General features: G+C 41.9%; 1 protein-coding gene across 2 annotated transcripts in view; it reads left to right on the forward strand.

The window, feature by feature from the left end:
- The first annotated feature begins 15,430 nt into the window (after positions 1-15,430).
- RAD54B (RAD54 homolog B) overlaps positions 15,431-19,153 on the forward strand; it is a 118,515-nt gene continuing 114,792 nt past the window's right edge. For both annotated transcript variants that reach the window (XM_043483530.1, XM_043483531.1), the window contains exon 1: positions 15,431-15,539. The gene's annotated coding sequence lies outside the window, so the exon portion shown is untranslated. The remainder of the gene's footprint in view (positions 15,540-19,153) is intronic.

Consider the following 19,153-nt stretch of genomic DNA (forward strand, 5'->3'; position numbering starts at 1 on the left):
TCAATACTTTCTCAGCTTATGGTGCCCTTTACTGTTTTAGTTGTTTTACAGTATACCTCGGCCAAAAGAAATGTCTGATAATTCCGTTTATTAAGCTGTTAGGTCCAAACACTAAGAATTTATGTCCTGACCACAAGTAATTGTGGTTGCTAAACAGTTTCACAAACTTTAGAATCAGCTTAAACACTGCCAGTACTCTGTTCCACTGTGCTTTTTGTATACTACTTACCTCAACTGCTGAAAATCCAGTTTTGCAAAGACATCCTGTCGTGGAAAGGATGCTGTCTAGTATTGAAGATGTAAACTACCTCGAGCTAGCGTTTTGTGTTGTGTCCAGCAGCTGTGTTCTACTCAGAAATTTAAAATGTCCTGTGGCACAGGTATTAATTTACTAGGGTAACCAAGTGCATAGTTTTGGAAACCTTTTGGCTGTACAGAAAGAAACATGACATTCTCCTTTATGCTAGATAGAAATACGTACGTGCTTTGTGTTTTAGCTTTATATCTACTTATACTATTTTATTATGCAGTTTTTTTAGAACCTAAAATAAGACACATCCTAATACTGTTATTTCGGGAATCAGAGTCATCTAATAAAATCTGTACTTTATATATACCGAAATAAAATTTACACTTTGAGAAAATAGTCATATTTTTCCCAAGAGATAACATACTGAGTTTATATAATCTGGCATAAAATACAGCGTTCTGTTAAACAATGAAGGAGTGTATGAGTCTCATTCCATCCCTTTATCACACTGTTTTGTCAAAAGTATTTGTGAGTGAATAGATAATTTGCTTGCTAGGAAAACCCTGAAGTAAAGCTCAGTTCTAAAGATATTTAAATGAAAGATAATGGAAATCTTTTCATAACTAATGGCCTCAAAAACTCAAGATAACCTTAACCCCTTTTAATCCTGAAACTAATAAACTAATCTTCTCTATATACACATTTTTCACATTAGATAGAAATTGAAGTTTGTCCCTAATGTCTGACACAAATATATGTAAAAGTAGTTGTTTAAATATTTGTATTTCTTGGACTTCCTGTTGGTCCAGTGGTTAAGAATCCACTGGCCAATGTAGGGGACATGAGTGAAGTCCTTGCTCTGGGAAGATTCCACGTGCCCCAGGGCAACTAAGCCCATATTCCACAACCACTGAAACTTAATGCTCTCGAGCCCATGCTCTGCAACAAAGAGAAACCGACGCAGTGAGAAGCCTGCGCACTGCAGCTAGAGAGGAGCCCTCACTGGCCACAACTAGAGAAAGCCTGTGTGCATCAGCGGACTCCCAGCGCAGCCAAAAATAAAACAAAGTGAGCCAGACAGGTGCTGGGCGATGGTTCTTGTCTTACACATTTAGATCTGTGTGTAGGACCTCATAGCTTCAAAAATGAACGTCAGTTTTATGAGTACTTTGGTAGAATAGTTTTATGTGTTATTTGTATAACTTTTACATAAGAGATTTTAGAAGACATTTTAGTGTTTAGAAATTAATGAGAAACTTGAAATACTTTTGAGGATAAGATACTCTATTTAATTTGTAACACAAGGAGTTGATAGAATGATTTATACTTGTTTTGTAAGAAGAAGAAAAAAATGCTCCGAAATATTGCTATGCTTTATTTAGAAGCAGTGTTGCTGGTAGTAATGAGGGTGAAGCAGCACTAGGTCCAGTTTAGTTTTATTGCTTAGTGTAAGAAAATGGCAAAAACATCGAGATTGAGAGATTGAGAATGTAGGAACAAGAGTATGTTTTCTAAGTGTCTGTTGTGTTCTGTGTTCTCTAGTACAGGGAATATAAGGACGAATAAGATGCAGTTTCTGCTCCCCCCCCCCCCCAACTCATAATCTAGTAAAGAGAACAATCACGTGAGCAAGTTTGTGTGTGTGTAGTTTTTTGTTGTTGTCTTTTAAAAAGTGAATAGGTGGGACTTCCCTGGCGGTCCAGTGGTTAAGACTTTGCCTTCCAATGCAGGGGGTGAGGGTTCGATCTCTGGCAGGGAGTTAAGATCCCACATGCTTTGGGGCCAAAAAACTAAAACATAAAACGGAAGCAATCTTGTAACAGATTCAATAAAGACTTTAAAAATGGTCCACATCAAAAAATATCTTTAAAAATAAATAGGTGAGTGTATGAACATGGAACAACTTGGAGTTCTTGAATAATCCAGCTAATATATTTCAAACATTTTATTACAGAGTTTTTGAAGTATATGTTTAAAATAGCCAAAGGAACAAAAGAAAAGACTTGATATTACAGTTATCTCTTGATAGACCATACATAACATCTTTGGAATTGTTTTTGTATAAAGACTAGTTAGGATGGAAAAATTATACACATGTGATTTTTATTTTTAAAAGGACAGACTGGGAAGTAATGAGCAAGATCTTCCAAACATCCTGTAAATTCATGAGCTAGAGAAAAGGATGCAAACTCAAGTACTAGCAGTGGCCTTGAAAGGAACAGAAATGAGAGAAGAGGACCAGGTGAAGAAGAGACAGGGAGAACTGGGGAAGAGTTGGCAGTTGACACTTGGGCATCGGCATGAGAGAGAAAGCTAGGAGAGTTAGTTGGAGGTGGTGGCCCTGGAGAGGGCCTGCCGTGTTAAACTACTCTTCAGCTTCAGCTGGTTGATACCTTGGAAAGCTGACAGATCCAAAGATGATGCATCTTCTAAAAAAATTTCTTTAATGTTTTAAGTTTTTAAATTAAAAAAAAAATACTATTTGTGTTTTAAAAAAACACAAAATTTACCATCTTAACCATTTTTCAGTGTAGAGTTCAGTGTGTGTGCTCAGTCGTGTCTGACTCTTTGTGACCCCATGGATTGTAGCCCACCAGGCTCCTCTGTCCATGGAACTTTCCAGGCAAGAATACTGGAGTGGGGTGCCATTTCCTTCTCCAGAGGATCTTCCCGACCCAGGGACGGAACCTGCATCTCTTGTGTCTCCTGCATTGGCAGGCAGATTATTTACCACTAGCGCCAGGGGGGAAGTCCAGGACCTTTTTTTCATTTTGCACATGTGAAACTATATCCACTAAACAGCAGCTTCCTCATCCCTTCCTCCAGCCCCTGGCACCCACCATTTGTCTTTTTTGTCTCTGAATTTGACTATGTAACTCATATAAGTGGCATTTGTCCTTTTTATTTAGTATGATGTCATCAATGTTCATCCATTGTGTAACCCATGTCAAAATTTCCTTCTGTATAAGGCTGAACAATATTCCATTGTATGTATATGCCACATTTTGTTCATTCATCTGTCAGTAGACATTAGAGTTGCTTCCACTTGTCTATTATGAATAATGCTGCTGCTATGAACATGGGTATACAAATACCTGCTCAAGATCCTACTTTGAATTCTTGAGTGTATACACAGAAGCAGGACTGCTGGGTCTATAGTAGTTCTTTTTATAAGTTTTTTACGGGTCTCCGTACTGTTTTCTATAGTGCCTGTACCATTTTGCATTTCTACCAACACGAAGATTCTAATTTCTCCACATTTTCACCAAGACTTAAAATTCAATAGACCCATTTATTACCTAGTTTTGCCAACATGGGGACACCCTCCTTGACAAATGCATGCAATCCTTCCATTCGTTTTAACACCTTGCGCTGAAAACGTGTTCCCAAGGTTCAGCTGTGAGACCCCTGTTACCGGCACCAATTGCAGAACCTCATCTACATTCTCCCCTTGGCGGGGGGCGGATAATCCAATTACAGCTCAAGTCTGGGGTGGGCACGCCCACAAAATGGTGCAGCTCCCTGGGCCTCTGGGCTGGAGGACTTCAGGACAAGGACCCCAGATGGACATCGCTGCCTTGGGGTGACTTCCTGCCTTAGCACTGCAGGCCCCCGCCACGTCTGTCCTCTTCGCTGGGCTGGGTTCCCTGGAGTCTCCCGGACCCCACGCAGTCTCTGCTCACACTTCTGTAACACACTCGCCCACCGCCTCGGCGCTGCTGATGCACGCGCACACAACTACTGCTTTTCAACACAGCAACGTGTCACACAACATCATAAGCCTGCAGATCCTTCTTTATCGGAGGACAGTCCCAAGACCACAACTTTGCAGGCCCTGCGCTGCCCTTCAGACTGGCCGAGCTCGGCTGCTGTGCGGAGTCGGGCAGGCGCCCTGGCTTGACTCGGGTGCGCTCTACTGGAGGCCGGTGCGCCCGGCTCCCCAGCAGGACTCCCATCTCGGTTTGGAGATCTCATGATAGCAGCGGGATTCTGGAATGTTCTGTCCTGATGCGAGTCCTGACGAGCCACACATGCAGGTCTCTCCCACTGACCAGCCGCCTAGGACATAGCCAGGCACAGGGATCTTGGTCTGGAGCGTGATGGCCGCTCCTTCTCGCCTACGTTCACAGGCTGTCACTGTCCTTCGCATGGGAACCACCGCAGCCTCGCTGTGTTCTCGAGGCTTCGAGGCCGGAAAACTGCGGGGAGCTCTGGGGGCCGGAGGTGGACTCTAGGGTGGGCGGTACAGACCTGTGGCCAGAAAGCAAGACTTTCTTTTCGTTTAATAATATCCATCTTAATGGATGAGCTGGTGACTCTTAAAGAGAAAGCCAAAAATCTAGATTATTGATGTGTAATCAGTTTTCAAGTATGGCAATTCAAATCAAATAATTTAAAACATTATTTGAGCCTAACTAATGTGCAGGACAGGATGCTGTAGAGAAAATTACTTCGGAGCTATATCTCTCTGCTCTGCCTACCTCACTGGATTTTGGAAGTTAAGGTACACATCTGACATTTTAAAAAATATGTAGAGCAATATTGTTTCAAATGTTGCAACTTCTACTGCCTGGGGAAAAAGTGTACCATATGTGACATACTTGATAATTTCTGAAGTCACTGGAATTAGTGCTTGCATGTGTGTGAGTGAAGCCTAAGTCGCTTCAGTCCTGTCTGACTCCTTGCGACCCGGTGGGCTGTAGCCCACCAGGCTCCTCTGTCCATGGGAATTCTCCAGGCAAAATCCTGGAGCGGGTTGCCATGCCCTTCTCCAGGGGATCTTCCTAGTGCTTGCTTGAGATAATGTATAAGTTAAGGAAATAGACATATTAAGTTATAGCTCCACCAGACAATTTAGATGTATTTCTTTTTTAAGGGAAATTTTTATTTTGGGGACACTATTTTATAATGGTCTTGTAGACATAGATTTTAAGTGAAGGTAGTCTACTTTCTGTCTAAGAATTTCCATGATACTTTGGGGCATGTGGTAAGTAAGTGTTAGTCACTCAGTCGTGCAGACTTTTTGGGACCCCGTGGACTGCAGCCCACCAGACTCCTGTATCCAGGAAATTTTCCAAGCAAGGATACTGGAGTGGGTTGCCATTTCCTTCTCCAGGGGATTTTCCCAACCCAGGGATCGAACCCGGGTCTCCTGTACTGTAGGCACATTCTTTACCGACTGAGCTACAAGGGAAGCTACAATAGACAGGCTTGGTACATGTGGTAGTATTTTTAAATAAAATGTTTATATTTTAAAATATAAAAGGTTATAGGTGGTATGAAAATGCAGGGAACAGTGAGTAGTCTACTTTGGCCAGTGTAGAATGCAGGGATGGGAGTAGAGGAAATAGGAAGGTGGACTTGGAAATTTGGCCTAAATTATGAAAATTATGAAAGGTCTTATTATTTGCTATGCTAAGCCATAGGGAGTAACTAAAGTTTTATTGTTGTTAATATAAATGGCATTTTAAAATTTGGAACATTTTTATGAGCATCTACTGTTAACACCAATCACTATGATAAGTGTTTTCCATAAAGTAACTTGTAATTCTCTAGTTTAGAAAGATTATCCCTCTGGTGCAGCAGGAATGTGGGTTAGAGAGGAAAGAGTCTGAGGCAGAAAGTGCAATTAAGCAATTACAGCGAAGATCTAAATCAGTAATCTTCAAAGAGTGGCTCTAGACCCGCAACTCAGCATCACCTGGGAATTTATTAGACATGCATATTCTTAAGCATCACCCCAGACTTACGAAACTGGAGGCGGGGACTAGCAATGTGTGCTTTCACAAGCCCGGCAGGTGAAGTTGGATGCACCTCAAAGTTTGTACATCAGTGGTTTTCAAATTTAGAAATTATCTGGGGAGGTCATTAAAAATGCAGGTTCCAGACAGAATGGATAAAGAAGATGTGGGGTGTGTGTGTGTGTATGAATATTACTCAGCCATTAAAAAGAATGAAATAATGCCATTTGCAGAAACATGGATACACCATCGAAATTGTCATACTGAGTGAATTCAGAGAAATATACCATATGATACTGCTTATATATGGAATCAAAAAACCTGATACATATGAACATACAAATGATACTTATTTACAACACAGAAACAGACTCACAGACTGAATTTATGGTTACTAGTAGGGAAGGGAGGAGGGGAAAGATATTTAGGGAGTCTGGGATTGACATGTATACACACTGCTGTATTTTGTAAACGTTTATTTTTTAACCTGCCCATTTGTTTTTGGCCGTGTTGAATCTCCCTTGCTGCATGTGCGCTTTCTCTGCTGGTGGGAAGCAGGGGCTGCTCTCTAGCTGTGGTGCATGGGCTTCTCACGATGGTGGCTTCTGTGTTTAAACTGTATAACCAACAAGGACCTGCTGCATAACAGGGAACTCTGCTCAATATTATGTAACAATCTAAATGGGGAAAAGAACTGGAAAAAGTAGATACATGTGTATGTATAACTGAATCACTTTACTGTACACCTAAATTAACACAACATTGTTAATCAACTATACTCCAATATATAATAAAAAGCTAAAAACAATTAATGTTCCCGGGGCCCTAAAATCTATTTTTAAAAACTTCTCAGAGGTTCTCATAATCAGCTGGGTTTGAATCCAATGGCCTAGATGGAAAAGAATGTCCTCAGCTAAGACAGGGTAGTGGAAATGGAGGGATCAGTTGGAAAAGGTGTTTCTCAGACACTGTAACACCTCTAGAATTATATTAGGCCGTGATGGCATAAAATTAGCCAAAGCAATTGCTGATTTGAAAATACTTTCTAGTGGGAAAGAGAGGGGCTGGAGCTTCAGCATGATTAGGAGTAAATTAGCATGGCAGTAAAGCAGAACCGAATAGCAAGGAGAGATAAGAAAGACTTCTTCAATGATCAATGTAAAGAAATAGAGGAAAACAATATGGGAATGGGAAAGACCAGAGATCTCTTCAAGAAAATTCGAGATACCAAGGGAACATTGCATGCAAAAATGGGCACAATAAAGGACAGAAACAGTATGGACCTAACAGAAATGGAAGATATTAAGAAGAGGTGGCAAGAATACACAGAACTATACAAAAAAGATCTTCATGACCCAGATTACAACAATGGTGTGATCACTCACCTAGAGCCAAACATCCTGGAATGCGAAGTCAAGTGGGTCTTAGAAAGCATCATTAGGAACAAAGCTAGTGGAGGTGATGGAATTCCAGTTGTGCTATTTCAAATCCTAAAAGATGAGGCTGTGAAAGTGCTGCACTCAATTTGCCTGCAAATTTGGAAAACTCAGCAGTGGCCACAGGACTGGAAAAGGTCCGTTTTCATTCCAATCCCAAAGAAAGGCAATGCCAAAGAATGTTCAAATTACTGTACAATTGCATTCATCTCACACACTAGCAGAGTAATGCTCAAAATTCTCCAAGCCAGGCTTCAGCAATACATGAACCATGAACTTCCAGATGTTCAAGCTGGTTTTAGAAAAGGCAGAGGAACCAGAGATCAAATTGCCAACATCCGCTGGATCATTGAAAAAGCAAGAGAGTTCCAGAAAAACATCTATTTCTGCTTTATTGACTATGCCAAAGCCTTTGACTGTGTGGATCACAACACACTGTGGAAAATTCTTAAAGGGATGGGAATACCAGACACCTGACTTCCTTTCTGAGAAACCTGTATGCAGGTCAGGAAGCAACAGTTAGAACTGGATATGGAACAACAGACTGGTTTCCAAATCTCCTTTCCAAAACTCCTTTCCAAATCGGGAAAAGAGTATGTCAAGGTTGTATATTGTCACCCTGCTTATTTAACTTGTATGCAGAGTACATCATGTGAAATATCGGGCTGTATGAAGCACAAGCTGGAATCAAGATTGCCAGGAGAAATATCAATAACCTCAGATATGCAGATGACACCACCCTTGTGGCAGAAAACAAAGAACTACAGAGCCTCTTGATGAAAGTGAAAGAGGAGAGTGAAAAAGTTGGCTTAAAGCTCAACATTCAGAAAACTAAGATCATGGCATCCAGTCCCATCACTTCATGGCAAATAGATGGGGAAACAGTGGAAAGGGTGGCTGACTTTATTTTGGGGGGCTCCAAAATCATTGCAGATGGTGATTGCAGCCATGAAATTAAAAGATGCTTACTCCTTGGAAGGAAAGTTATGACCAACCTAGACAGCATATTAAAAAGCAGAGACATTACTTTGTCAACCAAGTTCTGTCTAGTCAAGGCTATGGCTTTTCCATTAGTCATGTATGGATGTCAGAGGTGGACTATAAAGAAAGCTGAGCACCGAAGAATTGATGCTTTTGAACTGTGGTGTTGGAGAAGACTCTCGAGAGTCCCTTGGACTGCAAGGAGATCCAACCAGTCCATCCTAAAGGAGATCAGTCCTGAGTGTTCACTGGAAGGACTGATGTTGAAGCTGAAACTCCAATACTTTGGCCACCTGATGCAAAGAGCTGACTCATTTGAAAAGACCCTGATGCTGGGAGGGATTGGGGGCAGGAGGAGAAGGGGACGACTGAGGATGAGATGGTTGGATGGTATCACTGACTCAATGGACATGAGTTTGAGTAAACTCTAGGAGTTGGTGATGGACAGGGAGGCCTGGCGTGCTGCAGTCCATGAGGTTGCAAAGAGTTGGGCATGAATGAGCGACTGAACTGAACTGAACTGAAATGTGTGGCTGCCTAGGTATCCTCAAAAAGAGTCAGAGTCAGACACTTCTGATAGACTGAACTGAACTGGAGGTATCCTCAAAGTGTTGTTTTGTAATGACCCTATTCTGGTTAGCGTATTTGTCATATATTCTTGGGTGTTTTGTTTGTTTTTATTTTTTGCCATGCCATGTGAAGGACCTTCTTTCCCTGACCAAAGATTGAACCTGGGCTACAGCAGTGAACATGCCAAGTCCTAACCACTGGACTGCCAGGGAATTCCCTAAGGGTTTCAAATGGAATAACATTTGGCAGTATTAATTTGGAAGAATATAATGCTGGATTGTAAGGTTTTAATTTTAAAGTAAAGGATGAGACTAAAATAACCAAATGAAAGTTCTTAAGACTTTTTCAAATTAATAAATCTTAACAAATGATTTGTGTTGACAAACTATACTATTCCTCAGAGTGAAGGTCTTTTTGTTTGCTACTCAGAGGCTTTGGGAGTATTTTGGTAAATATTTGAAGTAGAGCAGGCCCTAAGGGACTCTTAAGTCTGTAGCTACTTTAAGTTGTTTAGGGATGAAGCTTTTCAGTGTTCTGGTAACCCTGGAATAGTAAAGTTGCTATTTACTCTGACTAAACATTTCACCTGGCTCTGCTAGACTAATTTAGGGTCCTCTGGAAGGAATTCACTTGTAAGCCAAGGTCATCTGTAGCAAATATTATCCCAAAACTGCTCCATAAGCACGTGGAATTTTAAGAAGTTGCTTCTCTCCCAAACTGATTTTAATGAAAAGACATAAAAAAATTGGAAATGTAAAAGGGTAGGCACCAGTCCTGACTTTCCTATTCATTAACTTGCTATGTGATATGAACAAATCTTCAGTGGGGCCTCTATTTTCTCCTGTACTCTTAAGTATAAAATGGGATTCACATGATAAACCATAATTGAAAAGAATATGAAAAAGAATCTATATTTGTCATATGGCTGAGTCAGTTTCATGTACAGCAGTAATTAACAGAACTTTGTAATTCAACTATACTTCAGTAAAAAGTAAAAAAGTAAAATAGGATTTAGAATGTGTATACTGGAGAGGATGAATCAGAAGAGATTTTATTATAGATACTTACTGTACAACTGAAGTACTAAGCAGCAGTCCAAAATTGATGAAATGTAGTGACTAAGAGACAAGTAGAATAAACACAACTGAAAAAGGAAGGGTATGCCATGAAAAGGAGGTATTCAAATTATTTTTCCCCTCTTCATTCCCCCTCATAGAAACTTTCAGCTCTGATATTGGTGTTGGCTAATCAACTAGCCAATATTATAAAAACTCAATAACTAAAGTTATTTGAAAATGAGAAGTTATTTTTTACTTTAACTTTCAGTAGCTCTAAAAAGTATAAAAAGTCCTTATAAAAAGTATTTAATTGTGATAACATTTTAATATTTAATTAATGATTAAAGAAGGAAAGGAACTAAAATTTACCAAATTATTTTTCCCAAAGATATCTGTATCCTTTGCATTGGATACAGATTTTCTTGTATCCAATTGAATTGCCTGTATTCAGTTGATCAAGATTTTTAATTTATTTTTCTTTTTTGGGGGACCACACCTTGCAGCTTGTGGTATCTTAGTTCCTTGAGCAGGTATTGAACCCTGGCCATGGCAGTGAAAACACTGAGTCCTAGCCACTGGATTGCTAGGAAATTCTCCAGGATGGTTTTTTCAAAAACTGTGTTCATTATGTTGGCCACACTGAGAGTCATGGCTTCACTGTTTACTTGTTTGTTAATTTTTTTGTTCATGAGGTCATGGCTTTAAATAGCACCGTTACATGCTGATTCCTCTAAATTTTCGACCTAGCCCTCTCCTAGGTTGCCCCAGATTTGCACTGGACATCTCCACCAGAGTCTAGTAAGCACTTGAAATTTGGAATATGCAAACTGAACTCATATTCCCTTCATGGTAACTACTCCTCTGTTCATTTCTTTTTCTTAGCAAATGGCAATTTGATCTTCCTGTTTCTCATACCTAAAACCTTAGTCATTTTTATTTACTCCTTTTCTCATACACCCTACCTCTGATTTGGCTTCTATCTTCAAAACATACCTTGATTGTAACTGCTACCACCTCTGCTGCAGCCACCCCGGGCTGAGCCATCATCGTTTCTTGTCTCAATTATGTAAATAGCCTCCTAACTCAGCTCAAACCCCTCCCATTTCAGAATAAATGCCAGAGTCCTTATAATGATCCACAAGGTTCTACGTGATTTCTCCCCTCCTTGTTATCTCTTTGACTTCATCCACTACTCTCTGAACTCACTCTGCTTCAACCACCAAATCCTCGGTGCTCCTGCTGCCCCTAAGTACATGATTACCAAGGGACCTTTGCTGAGGGAGGCTCTCCCTGGCTACCTTATCTAAAATTTCAATACCCTCCATCTCTGCTTTACTCTTCATACCACTTTTCATCATCTAACACTATATATTAAATAATTTACTTTTATATTTTTAAAAATAATTTACTTATTTATCTATGCTCTTTATTGATTGTCCATTAGAAAGCAAAGTTCCATAAAGATAGGGATTTTTATCTGTTTTACCCACTGCTATATCCCCTAGCGGTCTTTTCTGGTAGCTCAGATGGTAAAGAATCTGCCTGCAATGTAGGAGACCAGGTTCATTCTCTGGATCGGGAAGATCCCTAGGAGAAGGGAATGGCAATCCATTCCTTATTCTGGCCTGGAGAATTCCATGGACAGAGGGGCCTGGCGGCGGGCTACAGTCCATGGGGTCACAAAGAGTTGGACACAACTGAGTGACTAAGACACATATCCCCCAGCACCTATGTTGACTGGTACAAAGTCAACCTCATTGGTAGACTTTGTGACTGAGATGCAGACAAGTACAAATCATTTATGTAATAAATCATGTTAGTGCTGAGAAATAGTTGTATTCTTTCTGACTAAAATGACAGATATCTTTTTAGACCATTTTAATCTAATAAAATAATAAGTGAAGTAAAATATTTCATGATGATGAGTTTTTTTTTTTGATGAGTTTTATTAGAAAGAATAAAAAGTAAGGTTGATTTCTTCCCTCCACAGACAATACCTATAAAACATAAATAAGTTGAAATTTTCTGTTTCAAATAAAAGTATTTTATTTGCTATGTTCTAACTAGGACTGTATTTCTTTTGGATTATACTCATCACTCATAGCTTTGCTTTTTGTCCTTATCTTTACTGTAGAAAATTAGCTCAAGCTTTTAAACAATGAACACAGAAATTTATGCTGTTATATAAGTAACAACATCTTTATTAAAAACACTGATTTTACCAAAATAAGGTCTAAAAATTGTAACAATGTATTATATAAAAAAAGATAGCTACTCTACTACAATTTGGTAAAATTTAATACTCTAATTCTTCACACATTTTTAGTTACTGGCTTTTGAAAATCAGGCTAAATGATAAAAATCATTCTATTTACACACTTTTAAGTGTTTTATTCAAGTTGGAATATTTTTCTATATACTACAGATGGTGTCCTGGTTTGGAGATGGTAAAGAGTGTGCCTGCAATGCAGGAGACCTGGGTTCGATCCCTTGGTTGGGAAGATCCCCCGGAGAAGGAAATGGCAACCCACTCCAGTAATCTTGCCTGCAAAATCCCATGGACAGAGGAGCTTGGCAGGTACAATCCATGGGGTCACAAAGAGTTGGACATGACTGAGCGACTTCACTTTCACTTTACATTAAAGGGGTCAAGAACTATGTATTTCTAACTAGTTACTGTATTAAAAGGTGCATGTGCATGCTGAGTCACTTCAGTCATGTCTGACTCTTTAGGACTGCAACCCTATGGACTTGTAGCCTACCAGGCTCCTCTGTCCTAGGGATTCCCCGGGCAAGAATATTCGAGTGGGTTGCCATTCCCTTCTCCAGGGGATCGTCCCAACCCAAGGATGGAACCTGACTCTTCTTTAGTGTCCTGCATTGGCAGGCGAGTTCTTTACCACTAGCACCACCTGGGAAGCCCTTGACCACTTTAAAAACATCAGTTCACTGATGTTTCCACTGTGTGCTTAGTCGCTCTGTGGTGTCTGACTCTTTATGACCCCACGGACTGAAGCCCTCCAGGCTCCTCTTCCATGGGGTTTCTCCAGGCAAGGATACTGCAGTGAGTTGCCATTTCCTCCTCCAGGGGATCTTCCCAACACAGGGATTGAACCCAGGCCTCCCGCATTGCTGGCAGATTCTTTACCTCCTGGGCCACCATTGGGTACCTACGAAGAAGGGCTTCCCAGGTGTTGCAGTGGTAAAGAATCTGCCTGCAGGAGATGCAGGAGACGAAGTTAGATCCCTCTGTAGGGAATATGCCGTGTAGTAGCAAATGGCAATCCATCCCGGAGTGCTCGCCTGGAAAATTTCATGGACAGAGGAGCCTGGTAGGCTCTAGTTCAGGGGGCCGGACAGGACTGAGCACCTGAGCACTCATGCACCTAAAAGGAACCTATTAACAAAGTCATTGAAATTCAGTTCAGTTCGGTTCAGTCCTTCAGTCACGTCCGACTCTTTGCAACCCCATGAACCGCAGCACACCAGGCCTCCCTGTCCATCACCAACTCCAGGAGTTTACCCAAACTCATTGTCCATTGAGTAGGTGATGCCGTTCAACTATCTCATCCTCTGTCGTCCCCTTCTCCTCCTGCCCCCAATCCCTCCCAGCATCAGGGTCTTTTCAAATGAGTCAGCTCTTTGCATCAGGTGGCCAAAGTATTGGAGTCTCAGCTTCAACATCAGTCCTTCAATGAACACCTAGGACTGATCTCCTTTAGGATGGACTGGTTGGATCTCCTTGCAGTCCAAGGGACTCTCGAGAGTCTTCTCCAACACCACAGTTCAAAAGCATCAATTCTTCGGTGCTCAGCTTTCTTTATAGTCCACCTCTGACATCCATACATGACTAATGGAAAAGCCATAGCCTTGACTAGACAGAACTTGGTTGACAAAGTAATGTCTCTGCTTTTTAATATGCTGTCTAGGTTGGTCATAACTTTCCTTCCAAGGAGTAAGCATCTTTTAATTTCATGGCTGCAATCACCATCTGCAATGATTTTGGAGCCCCCCAAAATAAAGTCAGCCACCCTTTCCACTGTTTTCCCATCTATTTGCCATGAAGTGATGGGACTGGATGCCATGATCTTAGTTTTCTGAATGTTGAGCTTTAAGCCAACTTTTTCACTCTCCTCTTTCACTTTCATCAAGAGGCTCTGTAGTTCTTTGTTTTCTGCCACAAGGGTGGTGTCATCTGCATATCTGAGGTTATTGATATTTCTCCTGGCAATCTTGATTCCAGCTTGTGCTTCATCCAGCCCAGCATTTCTCATGATATACTATGTATATAAGTTATATAAGCAGGGTGACAATATACAGCCTTGATGTACTCCTTTTCCTATTTGGAACCAGTCTGTTGTTCCATGCCCAGTTCTAACTGTTGCTTCCTGACCTGCATACAGGTTTCCCAAGAGGCAGGTCAGGTGGTCTGGTATTCCCATCTCTTTCAGAATTTTCCAGTTTATTGTGATCCACACAGTCAAAGGCTTTGGCATAGCCAATAAAGCAGAAATAGTTGTTTTTCTGGAACTCTCTGGCTTTTTCAATGATCCAGCAGATGTTGGTAATTTGATCTCTGGTTCCTCTGCCTTTTCTAAAACCAGTTTGAACATCTGGAAGTTCATGGTTCACGTGTTGCTAAAGCCTGGCTTGGGGAATTTTGAGCATTACTTTACTAGCATGTGAGATGAGTGCAACCGTGTCGTTCGTTGTTTGAGCATTCTTTGGCATTGCCTTTCTTTGGCATTGGAATGAAAACTGATCTTTTCCAGTCCTGTGGCCACTGCTGAGTTTTCCAAATTTGCAGTCATATTGAGTGCAGCACTTTCACAGCATCAGCTTTTAGGAGCTGAAATAGCTCAACTGGAATTCCATCACCTCCACTAGCTTTGCTCCTAGTGATGCTTCCTAAGGGCCATTTGACTTCACATTCCAGGATGTCTGGCTCCAGTTGAGGGATCACACCATCGTGATTATCTGGGTCGTGAAGATCTTTTTTTGTACCTCATTCCTAACATAAGGCGTAACTTGAGAGCTGTACAGGAAAAAAAAAAAAATCCATTATATTTGTACACTATTTTTCGCAGCAAATACTGCTACTCAGAGGACCATCAAATTGCACAAATATGTCCATGAAGACGTTCTCTTGATTTAAGAAATATGCCTTATGCGTCCTAGGATGTGGTCTGTAGCCTCAGCATCTACACCACATCTGAGTGTTGGCAGCAAACTTGAGAAATGAACCACAATCCCGAAGCCAACTTGGAAGTGAGCGCTCGAGGAGACACACTAAGGCGCTTGCGCAGTGATGCGAACACGTCGTCCATTTAGAGACGAGGCGGACCCGGAACTGCGGCAGGAAGCTACTGCGCACGCGCCAGGGGTCGTCCCCGATTGGCTGCGCCGAGGCGGGCGCCTTGAGATGCTCTGGCGTTGGGGGGTGTTGCTGTCTACTCCGCGTAGTCCTGGCCCCCCGGCCGTCGGTCCTTTCGGATCCTCACCGGTGCGTCCCTGGAGGGGGGAGGCGTGTGAGGCTGTGACAGGCTGTAGGCTTGTGTGGGACAAAGACGCGAGAGGCTCCAGAGTGAGGCTTTGAAGGAGGCGGGAGGGCAGGAAGGCGGCGGCGTAGCCGCGGCCGCCTCCTGCGGGTCTGGGAGTGTCGATGGGGTCTCAAGATTGAGGGGCGATTGGCTGCCTGCCGTGGGGCGCTGGTGCCCGAGGGCGGGCCGTGGGGGCGCGTCTGTGGTGGGGAGGCCGCCAGGAGAGGCGACTCCGCGCGGTGGTGCCTCCGCTCCCGCCCGCCTACCTGCTGTGGCGTTTGGGTGGCTTTCCTCAGGATTCAGCTATAGTGTCCTGTGCGGTATTAATTAGAATTAACTAAGTAATGGAAGAATTATTTTCTTTAGAGGGGCCATAAAAATCAAAGGAGCAACTTGAGCCACGAAAGGAAATAACGGTAACGCGTCTGCCTGCAATGGGGGAGACCCAGGTTCGATCCCTGGATTAGGAAGATCCCCTGGAGAAGGAAATGGCAACCCACTCCAGTATTCTTGCCTGAAAAATCCAATGGACAGAGGAGCCTGGTGGGCTACAGTCCATGGGGTCGCAGAGAGTCGGACACGACTGAGCGACTTCACTTTCTTTCTTTCTAATGGTGTTGGAAGTCGGAAAGCGGAAACAGCAGGGGAGGTGTGTTGCTGGTTCCTTACTATTGTATTTGAATTCTTGCATCCTAGAGGTTTGATGGTTCCCCTCCCACGCCCGCTTCAAAGCCAAACAGAATCCCTAGATTCTGGTCAAAATCTCCTTTGTCCAGCTTTATCTTTTGATAGACACTCTCTCGGGACCTTCCTCATTTCTAGTCTCATAGAACGTTATGTGCGAGACATCTAATAGTAATTATCATACATTGTAACGTTACAGATAACACTGAGTGTTTACTATGTCAGACTTTATTCTAAGTAGTTTAAGTATTTGATTTAACCCCCCAACCATCTTATGAATAATTATTATTATGTTGTCCTTGTATAGTTGCTAAGTCCTGTCTGACCCCATGGTCTGAGGCCTGCCAGGCTCCTCTGACCCTGAGATTTCCCCCGGGAATAATAGTGGAGTGGGTTGCCAGTTCCTTCTCCAGGGGCTTTTTCCTGACCCAGGGATCGAACTCTCATCTCCTGCATTGAAGGCGGATTCTTTTCCACTGAGCCACCAGGGAAGCCCAAAGAAGTTATATAAACCGTGTAAGATCACATGATAGAAATGTTAGTCCGTACTTATATTCAGGCATTTGCCTCAAAAACTGTATTCTTAATTATTGCACAGTACAGTGTATTAAGTTGCCCAGTAACATAGGTCTTCTGATGTGTCATTAGCCTGGATTTGCCATTTTACTTGGGAGAGCAGAAGTAGGTAGGTGTGAGAATATAACAGATGTTAGAGCATCACAGCAGGGTGCCAAATGGGTGTTATTTCTAGGGCTGGGAAAGGGCGCACATAGCACTAATTTAAGAAGTAATAAGGATTCAGAAACATTTTGGGGGAAGTATACTGATGTCTAGGGCTTCCTCAGTGGCACAGTGGGAAAGAATCTGCCTGCCAAGCAGGAGACGTGAGAGCTGTGGGTTCAGTTCTTGGATCAGGAAGCTCCTGTGTGGTACGAAATGGTAACCCCCTCCATGTTTGTGCCTGGAAAATTCCATGGATGGAGGAGCCCGGGTGGCTACCGTCGATGGGGTGGCAAGGAGTAGGACACCTGAGCACACACACATAATGATAATCTGCACTTTACTCTGAAATGCATCATCAGCAAGTTAGATGGCTTGGTGGATGCCTAAGGGCTTATATAAATGGCAGAGCTAGAAACCAAGCCAAGGCAGCCTGGCTCAAGTGTTTTCTTAATCCCCACTTTGCTGCTTTTTGCATACCTGCATACTCAAATTCATTAACATTTTCTTTAGTTTACAGGATAAAGAGAAGGGTTGAAAAATTAGACATGATAAAATTTAGGTGTAGAAAAGTTTAAGGGTTTAACATAGTGATTCTTAAATGTGAAATACAGGAGGACCAGTGGCAATGCTTTTGGCTGAGATATTTGGATAAAGCCATTAGTGTGTTCGACTAAACCAGGGCATTGAGGGTGAGCAGCGCAGTGAAAGTGGTGTAGAACTGGCCTGACTTGTTGAAGTGCCTAGCGAGTAAAATGGGTTCCTCAAATATTTTGAAGTTTGAGGGGAGTTCTCTGGGTTGGGACAATCTTTTCCAAGTAAGCTTTAGCTGCAGAAGAGGTGGTAGACTGTCTGTAACCGGGAAGGCTTCAGTCCAGTGTGAAAATGTACAGACCATGACAAAAGCATGTTTTTATCCATAAGATGAAGGAAGTTGTGTGAAATCCATTTGCCAGACCTCAAATGGTCCACTAGGCAGTTTAAAATATCTGGGAGAAGTACTCTCAGGTTCCCTGGGTTGTATTTTAAACAAACGGGACAAGTGAGATAGGCACTTTTTTTGTGGCCTTGCTAATATTTCCTCACAAATGTTGATTCATAAAAGCTATAATTTTGCCAGTAGACCAAATGGTACTATGTACAGTGCTTAGGAGAGGGAATTTTAGAATCTTTAGTGGACTGGGTAGTTATTTGGTCCAAACCAGAGCTTTCTTGATATTAAAATATCAAGCCGTCAGTTACTGAATTTCCAATCTTGTTTTTCATTTTCTGAAGCCAGTTAGGCTTCTCTAGCCAGTTTTCTAAGTTGCCATTTAGGAGAATATCCATTTGGACCATGGCAGTATTTCTTGTGGAAATGTCAGCAAGGTGATTTCCCTTAGCTTTCAGAGTCAAGTTTAGCAGAATCTTAGTACTGGCTAACGTTGCAGGTAAAAGTAATGCATCCAATCACTCCTGAACATAGGGACATTTTAAAATTTTATTTCTGCTAAAGTAAGGAAGCCACATTGCTTCCCCAACATTCCAAGATCTTGAGCTGCTCTGAAAGCATATCTACTATCAGTGTAAATATTGACAGTTTTGCCCTTGGCTAAAGTATAAGCCCATATAAGAGTATATAATTCAGTTTGTTGAGTTGAAGTAGTAAAGGTGCTACCTCAACACTATCAAAAGTAGTTCCAATATTGTCACTCTCCCAGCCATCAGTGAACCCAGTGTTACCCAAAGGAATTTCCTGCAGATCAGTCACAAGGAATCAGATGATCCCTCAGCGTTAAGCACTCATGAGGGACTTTGTTGACAGAGGGGAGAAGAGTAGCGGGAGGGTCAGGTTATTTCTACAGGTTATTACACTGTAGAAATGTTATGTAAGGAGGGGTTAACAAAAGGACTTCGTAGGTGAGGACAGCTGACTTGGAAATGTTGAATTTAGGAGGATTTCTGCGTCACGAGTGTTAATGAGGATCCCACAACTGTTTTCTTGATGGTCTTAACCAAAATGGCGGTGGCAGTAATGATTGTAATACCCTATGGGTTGTTGGTGGTCCCCATGTTTTTGGGTGAGTATGCAAGGGCATTTCTTTCCTTTTCATACACAAAAAGGAAAAGGAAAATCTGATAATTAGAATGCCCAAGGGCAGGTGGGTTCATGAAACTTGTTTAAGGCCTTAAA

The sequence above is a fragment of the Cervus canadensis genome, chromosome 12 (assembly GCF_019320065.1).
Source record: "Cervus canadensis isolate Bull #8, Minnesota chromosome 12, ASM1932006v1, whole genome shotgun sequence".
In the NCBI taxonomy this organism is placed as follows: Eukaryota; Metazoa; Chordata; class Mammalia; order Artiodactyla; family Cervidae; genus Cervus; species Cervus canadensis.